This window comes from Orycteropus afer, unplaced genomic scaffold (genome assembly GCF_000298275.1).
Source record: "Orycteropus afer afer isolate SDZICR_OR568_19922 unplaced genomic scaffold, OryAfe1.0 scaffold00044, whole genome shotgun sequence".
NCBI classification, from domain to species: Eukaryota; Metazoa; Chordata; class Mammalia; order Tubulidentata; family Orycteropodidae; genus Orycteropus; species Orycteropus afer.
Genome location: NW_006921631.1, coordinates 9,069,552 through 9,076,696, shown reverse-complemented (window position 1 = coordinate 9,076,696; position 7,145 = coordinate 9,069,552).

The following is a 7,145-nucleotide window of genomic DNA, read 5'->3' as shown; positions in this document are numbered from 1 at the left end:
CCAGCCTTCTGGTTAGCAGTCAAGTGTCTTAGGCACTACGCTACCAGAGCTCCTAATAATGTGTAATAGAGGTGTTCATAAAATGCCATGGGAGCACAGATGAGGAAAGATTTGTTCTGCTGTGAGGAGTTAGAAAGGCTTCCAAAGATCACAGTTCAGCTGGATCTTAAGTTGAATAGAAGTTCAGACAAGTGTAAGTTTTTATTACATTTTGTGTCACCAAAGGTAAATGCTGAGATACTAAAATGCACCTTTTATATGCTACTAAGAAAGAAAACACTGCTAATTAAACCACAATACGTCAGTGATTATAAGATGCATTCCATTTAGAGATGTTAAAATGTGAAAAATAAAGTCTTAGAATCAATGAAATGAGTAATAAAAAAATATTTCAATTATTTCTCTTTATTACCATGAGCTGTGCTAGAACAATATTTTGTTCCTTAGGGTAATGAAGTCACCATCATCAATGAAGAACATTGCTAGGGGTGAGTTCAAATAACATCTCTTTGTCTACATTCTACCAGTTCTCTTTGTCATATTTCCAACTTTTTCTAAGCTCTCAGTTATACCATCAAAGTTTTAGATTTCAGAGTTTTCCCATGAAGACCACCCTCTCAAAGCTCTCTATTCTGCTCCAATCTCTAGGACTGCTATAAGGCTGTTGTCCCGGGATTTCTTTTTCATAATGTGGGATTCACTATTTCTTGAAGTCGCATCTTCCTCCTTAGTTTATACTTTCTTTATGCTGTGGCATATCAAGTAGTGAATGGGAGCTAAACTTTCAATGTTTTTACGTTATTAGTAGAATTAATAATAATAATACTATTGTTTGAATAAATGTTTAGTATTAGGCCAGGCATTGTAAACGACAGTAAGAAAAGTTTAAATCTCTGCTTATATTCTAAGGTATGAGGATAGGTTTAAGTTTGAATCCTAGTCCTACTTGTGAGCTGGCTTGCTTCAGTAAGCTATTACACTGAACCTCTTTTCTTCTTCTTCCTCTGTAATGTTTAGATAAATATACCTACTTTCCAGGATTTTTGTTGTTGTTGTTGAGTGCCATTGAGTCAATTCCAATCACAGTGACCCTAAGTGACAGAATAGAACTGCCTTACAGGGTTTTCTTGACTGTAATTTTTAATAAGCAGATTGCCAGGCTATAATTTTTTATAGAGCCATTGGGTATGTTTGAACTGCCAGCCCTTCAAGCAGCCGAGGACTTAACCATTGCACCACCAGGGACCATTTTAAGGTTTATCTCAGATTGAGAACAAAGATCTGGAGTCACACTGTATTCACATCCTGGATTCACCACTCAACTACATTTTAGGCAACTTATTTCACACACCATGCCTTAGTTTTCTTGAATGTAAAATTGAGTAACAGTAAGAATACCTAACACCAAAGAAGTTGGGTTTTTGTTTCGTTTTGAAAATTACATGAGTGAGTAAAGTGTTTAGAGCTGTACGTAGTCCATGTGTAAGTGTTATGTTGAGACCCCTTGGTCTTTGTGGGGAAAATTTTGAAATCTGTTACTGTGATTGGTTTTAGTAAACCTTCAAGTACGTAAGCCTTGAACTAATTTTCTTCTCATTCTATTCATTTTCTCTGTCATCTTATTCTTTTCAATTACTTTAGCTACCATCTATCCACTGATCATTTTGCCGGATGAACGATTCCATTTGGATATACCAAATTGAACCCATCCTGTTCTTTCCCAAAATTCCAATCTTAAAAACCTTTTTCTCTGAATGAATACACCAACCATCTACCAGGTTTTTCAAGCCAGAAATAAAGGAACGACCCTCAATAACTCCCTCTTCTTCATCTCACATTACTAATCACCAAGTGTGATAAATTCTACCTCCTTATTTTTTTCCCCCCACATCTTTCAGTCCCCTATTTTAGTTCAGGTCACTGTTGGCTTCACCTAACAACAACAACATGAATCAGAATAGACTTAATGGCAATGGGTTTGGTGTTTAGTATGTCTGACATTTCGTTCAGTATGATGTTTTCAAGGTTCATCTGTGTCATAGCACATATCAGAACTTCATTTCTCTTTATAGTTGAACAATATTACATTTTATGTATATACTTAAAAAAGTCCATTTATCTGTTGATGAGTAGTGTTCTGGTTACCTAGTGCTGCTCTGACAAGAATATACCACAAATGGGATGGCCTTAACAAACAGGAGTTTATTCTAACAATCTGGAGGCTTTAAGTCCAAGTGCAAAGTGCCAGGTTCTAGGGGCTGGGTGAAAGCCCCTGAACCTTAGGGTCCAGCTTTGCCTCCTGCTCCCGGCCCACTGGAGCTAGAGGCATTTCTCCACTCAGACAGCTGCTGGCTGCTGAGACTGAGAAGCCCCAAGGTTGACAAGTAAAAAGGCACAGTCTGGATGTTACCAAAACACGGCAGGCCGTTAACTTAAGTCCATTGTAAGTCCCAAGGTCGGCAGAGCATAGCAGGCTGCTCAACAAAGACATGGCTACATGCAGGGCCCAAGCACGCCATAGGTTAGAGACCATTCCCAAAAGCTTCTTCTTCTATACAGGAAGCAGACCACATACCCAAAGGCAGCTACTCAGCTGCTTGTGATAGATCCCACCATGGAATTGATTGCCAGTCTCATGATGGGGAATAACTACCACCAACTGCCCAGCCACTCAACCAGGCCCAGCCAAGTTGAAACACAAACTGAACTACCACAAATAGATTGAACATTTGGGCAGTTTCCACTTTTGGCTACTGTGAACAATTTTGCAAAGAATACTGGTGTACAAGTATCTGAGTCCCTGCTTTCAAGACTTTTGGATATAAACGTAGGAGTGGAATCACTGAGTCATATGTTAATTCTATGTTTAACTTTTGGAGGAATGAAATGGCCTTATTTTTTCAAATAATTTTCTGTGTGTGTTTGTGTGCCCTAAGTACATGTTTAATCTTTATTGTTGAGTAATCTAGCACAGTTCTTGAGGCTAGAGATTGGGTCTTTTTAATTTTATCCCCAACTTTTAGAACATGGCCTAAGAGAGAGAGGCTGCTCAGTATGTATTTATTTAATGAATGATATTTTTAGGAAAGAGGACTATGATTTAGAGAAACATCATAGAATAATAGAGAATTTTAGTTGGACCTTGAAGGAAAGGTAAAATTTAGGAGATGGGAGAAATAGTGCTCAAAAGCACTGAGTTGGGAATAAGAAAGTAATAGGACATGGCAGTTGTTGGGTAGTGGAATCAGCCAAAATGGTTGAAGAGGATACTATAGGTTCAGTAGAAACAGCGTTGACAAGGTACAGCGAATTGGATTATATCTATAAGAGATCTATGACTGAACTTCATGAGATCCATAAATCTCTCCCTAATCCTCCTCCTGTGTGCAAAACTCCATATGTGCATTTTTTCCTAAGTCAAGGATTCAAAGTTTTCATTAAGTTCTCAAATAAAAGTGAAGAATCATTTGTATTGTACATTTGAGAGAATGATAGACTTGATTAAGCTTGATGCTCTAGCCAGTTCATCCTCAAAAATTTTCTACTACAGTACTCCTTAGGAGCAGAAGAAAGGAAATGGGAGCCCTGAGAGTTCAAGATAGAGCCTGAAGCTTGAAGCTTCAAGTCAAGTCTCATATTTATCCTAATTTTAAATGTGAATTTTGTGTTAAAACAACAACAACAAAACCCACTGCCATCAATTAGAGCTAGTAATTAACACTTCCCCTTTAGTAATTAATTCTTCCCCTTTAGGATAAGGGTTGTTATGTTTTTCTTTTTTTTTTAAAAAAAAAAAAAAAGGAAAAAGCTAAAAACTTTGCTACATTAAAGAAGTTCTGTTCCTAATTTAAGGAACTCTGGTGATGCAGTGCCTAAGGCATTTCACTGCTAACTTGAAGGTTGGTAGTTCAAACCCACCAGCTACACCACAGTCCATAAAGATTTACCACCTTGGAAACCTGATGGGTGTTGCTATGAATCAGAATCAACTCAATGGCAGTAGGTTTGGCTTTTTTGGTTTATTCCTAATTTACTGAGAATTTTTAACAAATTTATGTTAAATTTTATCAAAGTCTTTTTACTTTTTCTGCACCTATTACATAATTATAGATTTTTCCTCTTATTTAAGGAGATCTAGTGGTGTACTGCCTAAGGCATTTGACTGCTATCCAGAAGGCTGGTGATTCAAACCCACCAGCCACTCCTCAGAAGGAAGATTGGGCAATCTATTTCCGTAATGACACTGCCTCGGAAACCCAAGGAGGGGTCGCTATGAGTTGGATCACCTCCACGGCAGTGAGTTTAGTGAGGGGTGCGTTATATTTCTGTATTTTCTAATATTAATCATCCTTGTATTTGTGGTGTAAGCACTCCTAGATCGTGGCACAATATCTTTATGATACAGTATTAGAAGCAGGTACCAGGACATATATACAAGAATGTTCATATGAGTACTCTGTTTAATACCTAAAGCTGAGGCTTACTCCCAAGGCTTCCATCCAAGCAACAGACAGGCCCTACAAAGTAAACAATTACACCAGGTAGGGTCCACTCCTTAGAACAGTCAACCATCAGAGATCAGAAGGACAGCATTTGCACAGGGAGATGGTTCAGAGGGCAGGAATGCATAGGAAAAGACACAGGGAAGGTAAACACAGGAAGAGGGCTGTTACATTATGGGGATTATAACCAATGTCATGAAACAAAATGTGTATGAACTGTTACAAGGAATGAATTTTCTCTGTAAACTTTCACCTGAATTACCATTTTTAAAAGAAGGAATATGAATGGGCCTACCTACTTCCTCTCATATTCTTTTTGACCAAAAGGGGAAAAGAATACCAAAACCTGGAAACAACTCAAATACCCATCATCAGGCAGAGGAATAAATAAATTGGGATATTTATACAACACTTTAAAAAATATACTTAAATGCTATATATGGATGAATCTTAGCAATATTATACTGAGTGAAAAAAGCAAGTTGTTAAAGATTATATACACTATTTTACAGACTTTTTTAAAATAAAGCTAGTAACATCTCAAACACTTTTTTTTTTAATACATGTGATATTAAAAGGGAAAGCTAGGGAGTAATGCTTTAGATAGCATTACATTGAATGAGAAGAGGATGAGTGATAAAATATAACACCAAGAGGTGAATATAAATTATTATTAATGTTTTAGTTTTTATATTGATGGTGACATCATGTGTATTGTATTATTTTAAACAAATGCATGAGTGCTTCATGGCGTTGGATATACCAAGGAGGAATAAGTCATGAACAAATAATGATGAATCCCGTTCTTTGCATCTAAGCTCAAATTTCTTTTTTCTTTTTGCATTCAACTCTATAGCATAACTGTGTGATTGAATATAAAAGGGACAAAAAGAGGGGAGAAAGTAGTGTTTTAAATTACTTGCTCTGGTAGTTAAATTTGTATGTCAACTTGGCTGGGTCTGGTTGAGTGGCTGGGCAGCTGGTGGTAGTTATTCCCCATGATGAGACTGGCAATCAAGTCCATGGTAGGATCTATCACAAGCAGCTGAATAGCTGCCTGTGGGATGTGATCTGCTTTCTGTATATAAGGGGCTATATAGTTGGGGATAATCTCTAGCTTGGACCTTGCATGTAGCCGTGTCATTGTTCAGCAGCCTGCCATGCTCTGCTGACCTGGGGACTTACAATGGACTTGAATTGATGGCCTGCCATGTGTTTTGGTAACATCCGGACTGTGCCTTTTTACTTGTCAACCTTGGGCTTGGCAGCCTCAGCAGCCAGCAGCTGTCTTGAGTGAAGAAAAGCTTCTAGCTTCAGTGGGCCGGGAGCTGGAGGCAGAGCTGAAGACCAAGGTTGAGGGGTTTTCACCCAGCCCCTAGAGCCTGGCACTTTGAACTTAGACTTAAGCCTCCAAAATGTAAGAGAATGAACTCCTGTTTGTTAAGGCCATCTAATTGGTGATATATTCCTGTCAGAATGGCACTAGGTAACCAGAACACTTGCCATCAAGTAAAAGTGACACTCTGGGGAAAGTGTCACATTTCTCCAGGGACTTCAAGTACCCCCTGACAGTTTGTCACTTTGGTCTAGGTGATTAAGCATTCTAATTTTAGAAGATTGGTGATATATGCACATTTTAGGGACTGAAAATGAGTGGCCACCTTCATCTCAGAGCCCTTTCCACAGCATGTATCCTTGAGAAACCCAACCATTTCCCTGCCTGGCTGCCCCCAGCCACTATGGTTGAAGACACTGAAGGCTTTCCATGGGGAGTAGCTGGAGACACTTTTTACAAGTACCAGCAAGAGCAAATGTGGTTCTATTTTATAAATTCTGCTCTTCTTTGAAAATGGAGTGTCTTAAAACTATCTCCTTTAAGAAAGGTGGCCTTGACACCTTTGCCATTATGTGCAGTGATAACATTAAAAGGCAAAATTATGAAACGAGCAATAAGTGTCTTGAAGTATCTTTAGCTTGGTTGGAAATTTTGTAAAATAACCAGCATTTAAAAAAAAAAAAGAAGTCTTTATATATTTATGTGGATAGATTCACCTGAGAGGGAGATTGTAATCAGTTAAACCAACTATCAGGCTGTCACCATGATGCCATTTTCAAGTGAGGAAGTCCTGAACTAAGTAAGTAGTATCAGCAGAAATTTGAGACAAAAGAGCAAGTCCAATAGCATTTTAAAGGATTAATAGTAGCATTTAGAATTAAATAAGAAGAGTTGCTTCTTGGCCACAGACTGCTACCCTAAGGGTGAGAGTAGTTGGATCTGCAGGCTCAAGACCATGGTCACAGGGGACATAAAGCTCAATTGGCTTAACCTACTACACAAAAACATTGTTCTACATCCTACTTCAGTGAGTAGTGACTGGGGTCTTAAAAGCTTGCAAGTGGCCATCTAGATGTAATGATAATTTTCTCCTCATTCAGAGCAAAGGAGAATGAAGAAAACCAAAGATGCATAGAAACAATTAGTGCAAGGGACTAGTAAACCATGTGATCCTCAGCCTATATGACCATGAGACCAGAAGAACTAGATGGTACCTGGCTACCACTGTCAACCACTCAGAAGGGGATTAGTGCAGGAGATTGTGGATAGAATGGGAGAACATTGTGGACCAAAACTCAAAATCATTA